Here is a 13,629-nt window from a genome sequence, read left to right as displayed (position 1 = left end):
CATATTCATGATTGCTATGAACCATGCAGAACTTTAGAATTGTTCGTCCATCAAACCCTTGAAAATAATACATTACAGTCGAAGACTGTTAATCAAGTTATTCAGCTTGATTTTACAGATATATACAGAAAATTGTGTTCCTGCAATTGAGAATTTTTGGGGTTGAACAGCCATTTTATTCACGCAAAATACATGGTCAAGATCACTAATTAACGTTTATTTTAGATTTAGCATAATAAAATAAGTTCATTATTCAACTTAAATGAAAAAAACTTCCCTTAGAACCTTATAAAGAGCCCTTTTCGAGAAAACACACTTGGATGTACCCGAAACATTCACTAACATGGGTTTCAACAGGCATCTTTTTGCAATAGGTGGGCCTACAGCAGAATGTTGCGCAATAGAGGTGGTGATTGTGTTTCCGTAGATTTTTATGAAAATGAAAGCATATAACCATTCAAACGAGACCCAGCCATGTGATGACAACCGAGAGCATCACTGTACAGTAATGTTGAAATGTTTCGCCGGTGACCGTAACATGTCTTGGGGAAAACCGGAGAACCTTTTCCCCATGACTTACGGGCAAGGATGACGGCGTCTCACCATTACGTTTTGCCTCGAATGAAGAAAGCAGGTGCAATATCATTCAGCGTACTTCTCGACTTTGTAGAACCGCCAGATAAAGCAACAAGCAAGCAGACAATTAAGCAAAACAAAATGAAATATTCTAGAAACGCTTGATGTTGAGGTAAGCTATATTCAAACATGAGTTATACTGGTTCTTTCACACAGTCCTACTGAATCAGTTCGTTGCGGTTTGATCATGTAGGCCTACTGCAAAATATATGAAGATGTTCCTTAACCCATTTTCCCCCTCACCCCCCCCCCCCCAACCTCTCCATAAAAGATAAATACAAATAAATACGAATGAAAAATATAATCATTGCAGTGATGCAGTAGAAGCTGCGGTGGCGGAAACGAAATTTTCATCTACGATGCGAGCTGAATGCGATTGGTAAGACCTTCTCTGCTCTATGTATATCTGTATACTGTGCTCAATCAATTTCAGAGACAAGAAACCCTATGCTGTAATGTTTTATTAAGTGTGATTCACGTGTTGTTGTTGTTGTTGTTGTTTCTTTGATGCCACTTAACAGGACCTGTTTGTTTCATTTTCATCAACTACAAATAAAAAGATAATGCTAAAGAAAATAAGCAAAAACTCATAAGCTATACCTCATGATGCGAAACCTACAGCCATTAATAGGCAAAACGTAGTGTACCATACAGCTTTACGTACCTTTGAAAAATCATTTTGTGAGGTCAGTTCTGGTCTGTCTGGACCGGAAAATCTTCTGCTTTGATAGATTGCTTCGTCATGTTACTTGTTACACCACTCGGCTACCAAAGTACAATTCACTGTCCAAACGTAGCGTTCATTCATTACGTGTGTAGACACAGAATAGACGACCGTGAACTAGTTCAGCTGCAGTTCTGGGCGCCCGACAGCAATTTGCCGTCCGAGAGTCTTGGCGAGGATGCTCCTGGGAGTCCGCCAAACTGCCAAAGCTGCAGAAAGGATCACAGACGAACATTGGATTAAATGCTACTGATATGAACCGTCGGCGCCGCCTCTTCGTCAATATTCATTAGTTCTCCGATATTTTACTCGAAACAGTCGTAAAACACAGCAAAGAAGAGACAGCCATTAAGCGACGTCTGATCATAAGCTTCTACGTCGTAATAAAATGGGGGTAAAAAGAAATAAAGATGTCCACAGAATATTTCGCCATGGTAGATCACGGCGTTCCCGTGACAAGAAAAAAAAAAAGATCGTACCGCTCACAGGCGAGAGCCCATTTTCCTGCTTGGACGGGATCCTCTCTAGAATGTTCCCTCGCTTCACTCGAGGTGTCAGCACATACTGGTGTGTCGTGCTGCAGATAAACATGACATTATCTAATTACCTGGGTTGTCAAAGGCTATTCCCGACACCTTCCGTGTTAAAACACAAGGTTGGTTATGATTTCTTTTTTAGTCCACACTTTGAGGCAGCTCACAGCCAAGCCTTCCCGTGATGCCGCGGTGTCGAACACCCATCTCATCGTTGGCACCACGGTCGTTTTTTACTTGATTGCTGTGAAGAAATGCTTCATCGTTTCTTCCATATTTTTCCGATAATTTCGGATTATGCGGGCTTCGAGACTGTCACTAATCCGCCAATGAACGCCTTTCCCGCCTATTCTTTACCGTTACTTGATTTTTTTAACTACAACATAAGAGAAATCATCAACGTATTTAGATCGACAAAAATCAAGGTCAGACATACAGGGACAGAGCTAGCTATTGGCTGGTTCCGTTTGACATGAACACGGAAGAGAATTCCCTCCATTTGAAGTGAAATGAGCTGCGCAGAAAATGCACATTAATGTATGTTATAGCAAACATTCATCATGAATAGTCTCTCTTGCCAGACACATTTTACTACCGCCATGAATTTGGGACTTGCCGTTGTAAGGCATTTGATTAGGAACACACTTTTACTGCAAGATGAAGTGTAATACAATGATTACTTCCTTGCCACAACCAAGCAGGCGTATTCAGGTCCCGTCATCCCTTCCCCACGTTTAATGAGCGGTTGTAATCGGGCGCGATTTTCTAGGATAGCCAAAGTCACGTACGATGCAGACGAGTGATAAGAACGCAGACAAGAACTTACATTGAATTTACGCTGGTCCCATTCACACATCTTCATTGTCAATGCTCCCGATGCCCTGTCGTTTACTATCTCGTCGGTGGGAGCCAGCGAAGGAGGCGGCATGGGTTGCAAGGTAATTTGAGAAATTGCTAAACTAAAAATAGACAAGAAGGGGCCCCTCAATGTATGATTGGCCACATCAGATTATGAAATGCGATGTTCTCACTTCCGGATAATATGAGTTAATTGAACAGAAATTTGTTTTCCCTTTCGGCGTATATTGTACATATCATGATACGAACATCCGCTTTGGTATACGTTACTATCAATAGCAAGATCCACGGTCAAGTATTTGTTAATTTATATGTAATAAGCTTAGTTGGGGCCAGCTGAAGTTGTCCACTATATTGCTATCCAGCCAAATTCTACCGAACACCCCGGAAAAAACACTCGTTATACGAACGCGTCATATTAATATTTCGCTCAGATTATGGCAAATGAAACAATAAACAACTATAACAAAATCATGTATAATTCTAATGTTTCCTTTGAGAAAAAGAAACGTCTGCTGGTTAAATTACAAACAAAAACATCCAGAAGTGCACAAATGAATATAAGATCAGACTGAGCGATCCTGTACGTATGAACAAAAACGACTCATTTGCACAGTGAGTAGCCCTATATAAGGGATCAACACGCCATCTGTTATCTTTTTAGTGGCGGCATTAGCAAAGACTACACTTTGGTTTTCCGAGTACAATCCAACCTCTATTCTTATTCCGGCCATCTCTTATCCGGATTTTTCCATCATCCGGACGTGTTCCTGGAGTGAAGAAGAAAAATTTAAAGCTCCTAAACAAAGATTTACACGACACACCTGTAAATATTCCCAACAAGGCCACGTTATGAAATTACATCAGTGGCGTTTAGATATCCGTAAGATAATAATGAATATTATTCAAGTAGGTTGGAATATAATACATGCACCACTCTTGTTGGTGTATGCTACCCACCTAAACTCTACTGTGTTGGTTGGTACATGTGCAAAAACATTTTTTTATCTCCCATATTCCCAAATCGCTTTAATATCCGGACGGGCAACCGGTCCCGACGGGTGCTGTTCGTTATTCCGAAGGTATTGATATTCCGAAGGATACGTTATTCCGAAGGTTCGTTAATCCGAAACACACAAATTCCCTATACCTAGAGGTTCGTTAAATCCGAAAATGATAAAGGGTTCGTTAATCCGAACATTTGTGGCGTTATTCCGAAGGTTTCGTTATTCCGAAGATTTGTTCATCCGAACAATGAAATTTCGAAAAAACGAACCTTCGAGATATAACGAATCTTCGGTCTGAAGAGCCTTCGGAATAACGAACCTTCGGAATAACGAGCTGTAACCGTCCCGACATGGCCAGATAGTCTGGGTGCCGAAGTCATATGTTGGGCCTTGTTTTTACCGTCCAGTGTTTCCAACATCCCTAAGAACTGGTGGATCGATGTACTTTCAAAAGCGGGTGTTGGCCATTTTTGATGATTAATTACCGATGATGTCACACAAAATTTCTATGACGTCACAAAAAAAGTCAAGTGATAGCTACCGAACCCACGCGTTGGCGCAACTGTACTACAAAGGGGAGAGAATAAACTTTCAGGATACAAGGGTTTGATTACCTCCGCCAGGGAAGGTTTTTCTTAATCTTCTGTCATCCAAGGTTAGTGAACTTTGGAGTTCAAGCTGCGCGTATGTGAAGTTTGCATACGCGCTCCAAAGCCCGTGCTTTGCTTGGGCGAGGCGCCAAGCAGCTGGAAGCTGATGACGTATACAAAAGGCTTTTATATTGAGAAATTGGGCGATTTTTAGCATGCGTGTATTGGTGGAAATGAGCTGCTTGGCGGAGGTCTGCGCTCTTAGAATGATTTTCTTGTTCTGAATGCTGTTGAATTTGAGAAGATTTTGAAACTTTTAATGATGGATAAGATTGTGCCCAAGAGCATGCCTATGTAGTATGATAGTCGTCGTGGTGCGACAGGCCGAGCCTTGTTTTACCGTCCGCCCGATCCATGCTTTTCGGTGGTTTTACAATATTTCGGGGATGCTGAATCCGAATCTGGATTATGCATCTTTTGCAACCTCTACACTCCTAAAATATTCGGTAAATTCAGTTGGGTAATTGTTGGTTGGTAAAAAAAAGTCGTCATTCTGGGCAATTAAAGCCCAATTGAGCTTTTAGGTGATTAAACTAACATTAGGCAATTATTTTTACTTAAATATTGGGCGAATATTTACCAACAGAATTGGTAATGAAGAGTTGGGTACTTTTTGCCCCGCTGTTGTGTAAGTGACGCATTCCCTTTTCGTGTTGGTTAATTTTTGTTGGGCAACTGATACTTGGGTAGAAATTCGCCTTATATAATTTACCAACATTATTTTGCACATTAAGCCTGGGTATTTCTTACCAGTACTTCGGTAATTTTGTTACGTTCCTTTCTAAGTTGGTAAATTTTCATGAACAATTAAAAAAGTCTGTGCGTGTACGCGTGTATGTGTGTATGTATGTGACGGTGTGTGTGTGTGTGTGTGTGTGTGTGTGTGGTATAGGCCTATGTATGGAAGGATGGCCGAACCTTACGATTTTGTAGGGGGTACCAAGAATTACTATAGGGTGTTCTCCATTTTAGGAATGGGAGGGGGGGGGACAACACACGCACACACACACACACACACGGTATTGTCTATATATATATATATATATATATATATATATCTATATATATAAGCATGAGCTAAATTGTGGACGTATTTTGACATAATCAAAAATCATCAAATAGATAAATATCAAATATCAAATAATTTTCTTACGTTTCCCTTTATCCCTGGTACTAACTGGGTCTAGGATGTATAGGCTAAGCCTAGATGTACTTGTAAGTATAGGCTTTACGACTAGCTGTAGGATTATGTTAGGTTAGATATGAACAATGTCTTGACATACACATGTTCTGGTAAACACCTATACATCAAATAATTCAACACAAAATTTTTGATTAACCAAAATTCAACTTACTAAACAGTTAGACAAACGGAAGTTGAGCAATATCTAATTGGGTAAAATTGGTTGGGCAAAATGATTACCCAACTCAAAATATAACCAACGCTTGGGAAATTGCAAAGTTGGGTAAAGTCTGATTGGTCAACAGCTGATGGGCAATTTAATTTGCCCAACCACATAGCAAACTCATTACCCAACATTAGTTGGGCAGATTTTAACCAATAGTTGTGTGGACAGTATGTTGCCCAGTGTTGGTTAAAAGTTATGCATTTTTTGACCAACTATTTTACGAGTGTAGGGTTTTGAGATATCCAAATTGGCCATAGAAAATATAGATTTTGAATACAAGTATTTCCTTAAACTAATGGTAAAATAAGATAACAGATTTGATGGTTTTTAACCTATGTTGAGGGTGATGAATCCGAATCTGGATGAGGCAACTCTTGCTTCCCTGGGGGTTTTGAGATATCCAAACGGCCGGCAAAAATCAAAATTTTGATAGAATTCAGTGTTTCGTTATAAATTGTGAGTAAATTGAAAATAAACTGATGGTTTTACCCTATTTCGAGGGTGCTGAGCCTGGTTGATGCGTCTTTAAGGTTTTAGAGACATTCAGGATTTTTGATGGCCATTTTGGTGGGCATGTTTAATATCTTAAAACCTTCAAAGATGCAAAAGCTGCATCATTCAGATTCGGATTCAGCACCCTCGAAATGGGACAAAAGCCTCAAAAAAACATCGGGCGTACGGTAAAACCCGGTGCAGCCTCTGGCACCCAGACGTAGGCCTAATCTCACTGATTTGTAAGCTCTTGCGCAGTCTTATTCATAATTCGTTAACTTTTCAAAGGTAAGAAATCTTTTAAAATTCAATGACATTCAAAATTAATCGTTGTATCTTAAAAGTTTCTTGTCACCTGACATTTTCCGTAACATCAGAGACATTTTGTGTGACATCAGCAGTAATTAATCATCAAAAAATGACCAGACACGCACGCTCTTTGAAAGTAGTTCGATCCACGAGGTCTTAGAGGTGCTGGAAACATGTACATACACACACACACACACACACACACACACACACACACACACACACACACAGTCTATGTACATATCGTCAACGCTCATAACATAACTCTTGTTGAAAAAAAAAAGACTCGTTGCTGATGAACATGATATAAATTAAAAAAGAACACAATAATTACTTTATAGCTAATTTCTTTCAGCAGATGAAGTGCCTTTTCACGGATTTCAAAAATAATCTTCTTTGAGATTGTGCACGTCTACCTGACTTTTGCGATTTTGTGAAAAATAAAGTTTTTTGACAAGAGGTACAAAACAAAAACTGCGAAATGTATAATTATTTAATTCTTAACGCAAGTAATTATTAAGCAGAGGAGTGAAGATATGGGATATGAATTTTCTTTAATTTGTCTCCCTCTGTACAAAGGAAATTTGTAAGTTCGCAAATGCTGATCTACATTTTTTAGCAAACATGTCGGGGAAAAAAAAAGGAACCAGCGGGAATCAAACCTGTCATCTACTACTTTCCTGGCAGCGACACTATCACCAGGCTGTCGTTGGTTGCCGGCAGTGACACGATGAACTTGGCACAAATTTCCAAGCTCCGAAATTCCGCCAGTGGTATGTTAAGAAGTCCAAGCCGGACAAGGCATATTAGATTAAAGCAAAAGATTATTAAGCAGAGGGGTTAAAATGTAGATCAGCAGTTACAATCTTACAGATTTCATTTGTACAGAGGGGGAAAAATTGCAAATAATTTACACCCCATAGTTTGTTTTTCTTTTGATATATTTACAAACAAGCAACAACAACAACAACAACAACAACAACAACAAAGGTCAGTGCTGAAGAACTACACCTGCAACAAACACTACAAAGAAATAATTATAAGAGTTGAAGAAGAAACAAAATTTGAAGTAATTTTTACCCACGAACTTTGAGACCCATCATGTCTAAAGCAAAAACTGCCGTTAAAGAAATATCATATGGAAATCTTGTGTGTATTGTGTGTACATGAGCGCCTAAGTTTAACGTTAGACTCATCTCATCCACCTTATCAACCCTTTCTCTGCCAATGTATCAAAGATATGCACAAATTTCACACATGTAACTATGGACGGGAAATCAACGTGGCGCGCGGTGCGTTGATTTACATTCATATTTTCAGATACAAATATTTGCTTTGCAGGTTGTTTCAATTTGTCCAGGCTTTTTACAGGCTTTCGAAATGCGCTTAGTATAGGAATACCTACAGGTTTAGTAAGACCTTATATTGTTTTTTCATTATTAAATGTGAAAAGTGTCGATGAGTGTTCAGGAAATGCACCTAATGTTATCAATGGGTCATTATTAAATAAGTCAAATTATTTATAATGCAGAAAACCACGGCATGCACGAAATACTAAAGACTATGAATTTCTGGCTCACTTTATCAAGTACTTTTTGTTTGTTTGTATTTCTGGATTTTATTGATCAGAAAAAAATTCTCTTTTTTCACAGTTCGCATGACATATTTTGACATTACAGAAACAATCATTTTTGACATCAGTCAGTGACAGTAGAAACAGAACATGTCTTATCCATTTTTTTTTTTTTACTATGGAATGCAAGATGGGTTAACATCGATACAATTTAGAATCCTTTAAATCAACAACAATAATATAAAAAACCGCCGGAAAGAAATGGGGAAAAAACGTTATCTAGTATTGCTTAAAGATAAGATTTGTGGTGTGTAACTGTTATGATTAAGCACTCCAATTTATCAATATATGCAATAGGAATATGATATAGATGAACTTCTAGCGACTTCTGAAACCGAAGGACAAAATCCTGACGAAATCATGACACTTCTTTCAAGAATACTATGGCTTGCAATGACAACATAAAAGGCATCGATGAAACGAAACAAATGAAAGAAGATGTTTTAGACACACAATAACAACATCGATAGGTCAAGGACTCGGGACAAGCGTAAACTGAAGTCACAGAAAGGGTCCGACAAGGCGGGCGACAAGGTAAGGCTCCCGAAAGGTTGTGCGATTTTCACAAACAGTTCCTGTAGGTTGGGGGATTGTGTCAAAACTGGATAGGATTACTAAGAAAACACGAGCAGAAAAGAAGGATAGCCGGCGGGAAAAATAACTTTTGTTCATGAGCATATAGGCTATAGGAAATCATAACATCGGTAGGGTTCAAGGTGTCAAGGAAGAAAAGAGATTATGGGCCAGAGCGCACCTTTTCATCTTAATAACACAACAAGATAGGTACTGAACTTCTGATACACCTATGCCATTTAAAGGACATGAATACAAATTTCGATTTTTATCGGCCATGACAATTGCTATTGATTACATCATTTCAAGTTCTAATAAATCTTAACATGCGGTAGGTTAAGTGTGCGTCGAATGTGCTCACAGTATGCTTGCTAAGAAAGTCCTTGATTTGGAATGACCCATATGTTTAAAAGATTCTCAAAATAATTCGGAATCTTTGATTTTCAAACGAAATCTGAAACTAATGTTAGTGAGTGAACAGACTGTGACAATGTGTTTGCTTTGTCTTGTTATCGTTTTATTGTTAATAATTTTTGTCGCAAGGTGTAAGCTTTTTCGCTTCCCGATTTTTGTTTGTTTATTTGTTTGTTTTCCATTTTCCATCTGAAGATATGGCTGGATAACCCATATTCAGCTGCACTAGACGGTCTTCCATGAGGTCCAGTTGGATGTGAGAGGGGACCACATCACCGGGCTACGCTCCCTGCTCTTTACGATGAATGAATGTTCAAAGCGGGATGTTTTACGTCCATGAGTTGTGAATCTCTCACACATGAGACCTCCATTTTATCTCCTTTGCTTATTGCCTCACACTAGAGGGGACGGAATACTTACACACAACATTGCTAAGTAGAACTCGGGAATAGAACCCGAGTCCTTTGGATCTGGAGGCAGACGCTCTGAATGACCGAGCCAAAGTTGGGTATCTTCCTAGGATTCATCCGCATTTGCATATTTTCCTAAGTTTCTTCCTAAGTTTAGGAAAGAAGTTAGGGAGAACTTTCAGAATACCACTCAGGAAAAAGAAAAAAATGTAACCTTTCATAGGAAGAAATTTCTTCCTAGGTAGGATTTCAGAATACCAACCCAAAATACCATCTTCTTCCCGAGTCAGAAATGTGCATATCTTCCTTGTATTCACCCTCATTTGCAATTTTCATAAGTTTCTCCCTAAGTTTAGGAAAAAAAGTTAGGAAGAAACTTAGGAAGATTTTCAGACTATCCCTCAGGAAAAAACCCTGACCTTTCATAGTTTCTTCCTAGGACGTGTAGGAAGGATTTCAGAATACCACCCAAAGTCTTAGAGACTTGGCGTGAGGAATTCACAAGACATAGCTCTTCAAATTACCCAACACACATTCATGACATGTTTCCTATAAGTCACCGTGTCTGGTCTTTTTTGCAAAGGTCTTCCGTAGAATGATTTTTCACTTTTATGTGTGACTTTTTTTATTTTGTCATTTTCTCTTCTTTTATCACATCTCTTTGTCCACCTCAAATCACTTGAAAAGACACCCCATGCACGAGGCAAATATACATTTCGAAGGAAATGTACTACTAGCCAATAATGGGCTCTATATTTTGTTTGCATTCCTTATCGATATTTCTTGTCAGTCCAATAACTTTAGAAAGTTTTCTCCGCTGTAAACTAAGGGATCATGGAAGTTAACTGTGTTATGTATGATATATATACATATACATCTACATATATATATATATATATATATATATATATACATATACATATACATATACATATACATATTCATATACATATATGTATACGTATATATATATATATATATAGTATATCCTTACTAGTAATAAAAGTTGACATTTAACGTAAAGTAGCTATACTTAAAAACAAAACAAAACAAAAACTCAAAAACTTCGGCAATGTTTCGTCCAGAAGCAAGCTAGGAAGATAAAGTGACATTACAGTCATGACCGATGGAAGAGACTGCTATTCCATATACTTGGACGAAACAGTAAGTGGAACGGCAAAAGTCATGGTATCATTGCAATACATTAAAAAACTTCAGTACACAAACTGTATAAAAGAGAGCTTTGGGATCCAGTTATTGTTTCACATCGGGTTGGCCTAAACTTTCCTTTACGCAGAACCAGACTAGACATTGCTCTTTCTTCATCTTGATAATCTATAAAGCTTCAACTTTCATTTTTAATGACAGTAGAAAATTTACACTCATTTTAGTGCCTGTATTATTCTAGGTTACAGTCTTTTAATGTTACAATGTGTAACTGTAATATATTTGATAATATGAATTTTAACTTTTTTTTTAAAGTGAATCTATAGAAAGTAAATGGATTTATTATATAGAACGTTGAATTTCTCTTCCATATAACCCATTCACATTTGTATTTATACAGAATTGCAAAGGTCGAGCAGAAAGCTGACGTGCACATCTTTCAAATCCACGAAAAAGCAGCTCCTGTGACTGAAGAATCTCAGATTAGAACCTATTTCGCGCACAAGACCGATACATACATAGATGTATATGATTATTTGTAAGTCGAGACAGCATGTTTTTGTTAGTATATATTTGTTTACATTTATTAATTTACTCATTACAAAAAACAAAACAAACAACTAAAATGATCTTCTTCTGATGATAAATCATAACGAGGGAAAGAACAAGCATAACATAAAGAGGGAAACGTAACCAATTGAGTCACTTCATTGAGTCATCTAAAACATAACGAGGGAAAATGTTTGCTTGTTGTATTCCTATATACGTTGTAAACGTTTCTGATCAATGTCTGAAATCGTTACCTTGTAATCTATCTCTCTTTATCCATTTTCTGCAATCCTACCCTTGATCAGTGTTGATGCCATATTTTTTACGTCACCATGCAATGAGGAACCAAAAACAGCTGTTCCGCATCAAATGGCTCATCAAAAAATAAAAAAAAAAGATCTTTTTTCCCTCAACAAATCGATTATGATTTATCACGTGCGCAAGGCCAAACATACCAAAACAATAAACTTATGTTCAAGCACACTTTGACAATCGACATGCAATCGTAACAAATGTCGACCTGGTGTATACAAAGTCAGAGCCTTTGTTTGCTGTGACAAAAGAGCAGACGTGAGGGAGACAAAGAGAACTAAAAGAAATTGCTACACTGACAAAAAAAAAAAATGTATCAGCTTTACCGCGAAAATGCTCGCCCTCCGAGCTCTTCGACATTCTAGGAAAAAAAATTAAACTCGTCATATTCCAATTTTTCAACTTCAGAGAGCAATTTCTGTGTCTTTGTCGTTTGCGATTAAGAACTGCAATGCAAATATTGGATGTTAAATAGTGCAGAGTGAAAAAGATAAACTTGATCAATTTGGCAACAAATTAAAATGAATGTATTCATATGTATGTGACTGACAATTAATAATAATGATAATAATAACACTAATAGTAGTAGTAGTAATAATAATAATAATAATAATAGAATAGTAATAATTACAGTTATAATAACAGTGTAATAACCAAATTGTTCGTTTGTATGGTATGAATATAAAAAAGAACTATGGGGTAATGATGAATGGCACGAAGTTCCGTAGCAAACATGTTTCTGAATTATCAGGCATCACACCTTATGCATCTGACTTGTTGTCATTATCCTAATCTCTGCCAAAAACTCGCCAATCGTCTATGATTTGGACTGAAAAAAAAAACAGGCGAAATTTAGCAACATAGGAAATCTCTGCATATTTTTTTTTCAAGATCTCGCCGTAATATATAATATTGGAAAAGGACTGGGTGTGTTGTCAGAGATATAAATTTTGGATGAAAATCAAAGACTTCTGCAATTCAAATTTGCATATTTGTCTTATTAACGCAGTGACTCTTAAAACAACATTATAGATATATCTAAAGCTTTTTAATGCGAATGAGGGGATGGTTAGAAATATCTTTTATTTCCGTTTTATGTTTCATAATTTTCGATTGGTTTTAAACTAATTATATGAAGTCTCAATGGAAAGCACACCATATCATAAAAGTTTTTGGCTGCGCTTCATTTTCCGTTCAGTCCTCTTTCCTTTGCTTTTTCTGCTGTCAATGAGGTGTATTACGAACACGGCGTAAAATTTACTATCGCATTACGTTGTAGAGATGAAGTTGTAGAGAAGTTTTTCTGTGTTACACTTCGTTTCTAATTCTGAATTCTATATTACATTTATACCTAGACTGAGCGGCCAATGATATTCGATAATTCAAGACCAGAACTTAGGGGCTTTAGTACCATTCAAATATATTTTGTGTAAATGATGATAGTGCCAGTTATGTAAAGATCTGTATCATATTCATTTACCTCTTTATTTATTTCCTTATTTAGCATTGCAGGATACCGGTGATTTGTTGAATTCCTGCGATCAGTAAAGATCTAGACATAAAAATTCATTAGCTCCTTTGCTTGTTAAGTTAGTTGGACTTCTGCCTATTGCCACTGTGTGCAATGACATTTTGACTTGGGCCTTGTTGATAAGAGCTGTGGAAATTTCGGAATAACTTGCATGTAGGGATTACATGTACAGTGATATATACAGAATGATCTATTCAAACGGTATATGCCGTTTTCATGTTAACTATAAATAGTGCTTTGCTTTAGAAAAAATGTAAAGCTACTGCTGTTTTTGTCGTAATAACTTGCCACTTCGTCTGTAACATATCATATCCCCATGAATCGATTCAGTGTTAATCTACTTTTCTATGATTACAAAAATCAATAAATAAAATTGTATGATTGAATCAATGAAACTACCGTTTTTCTTCTCTGAAAAAAAA

General features: G+C 37.2%; 1 long non-coding RNA gene across 1 annotated transcript in view; it reads right to left on the bottom strand.

Moving 5' to 3' along the window:
• The window catches only part of LOC139716542 (uncharacterized), a 45,932-nt gene extending 44,415 nt beyond the window's left edge, over nucleotides 1–1,517 (bottom strand). Inside the window, exon 1 of the long non-coding RNA XR_011709903.1 lies at nucleotides 1,301–1,517. This is a non-coding gene — a long non-coding RNA (uncharacterized lncRNA). The remainder of the gene's footprint in view (nucleotides 1–1,300) is intronic.
• Nucleotides 1,518–13,629: the final 12,112 nt, after the last annotated feature.

This window comes from Diadema antillarum, unplaced genomic scaffold (genome assembly GCF_040938485.1).
Source record: "Diadema antillarum isolate AM-2024a unplaced genomic scaffold, OU_Dant_1.0 scf00000066, whole genome shotgun sequence".
NCBI classification, from domain to species: Eukaryota; Metazoa; Echinodermata; class Echinoidea; order Diadematoida; family Diadematidae; genus Diadema; species Diadema antillarum.
The sequence above is the reverse complement of the archived record's forward strand: the minus strand, read 5'-3'. Positions and strand labels throughout refer to the sequence as shown.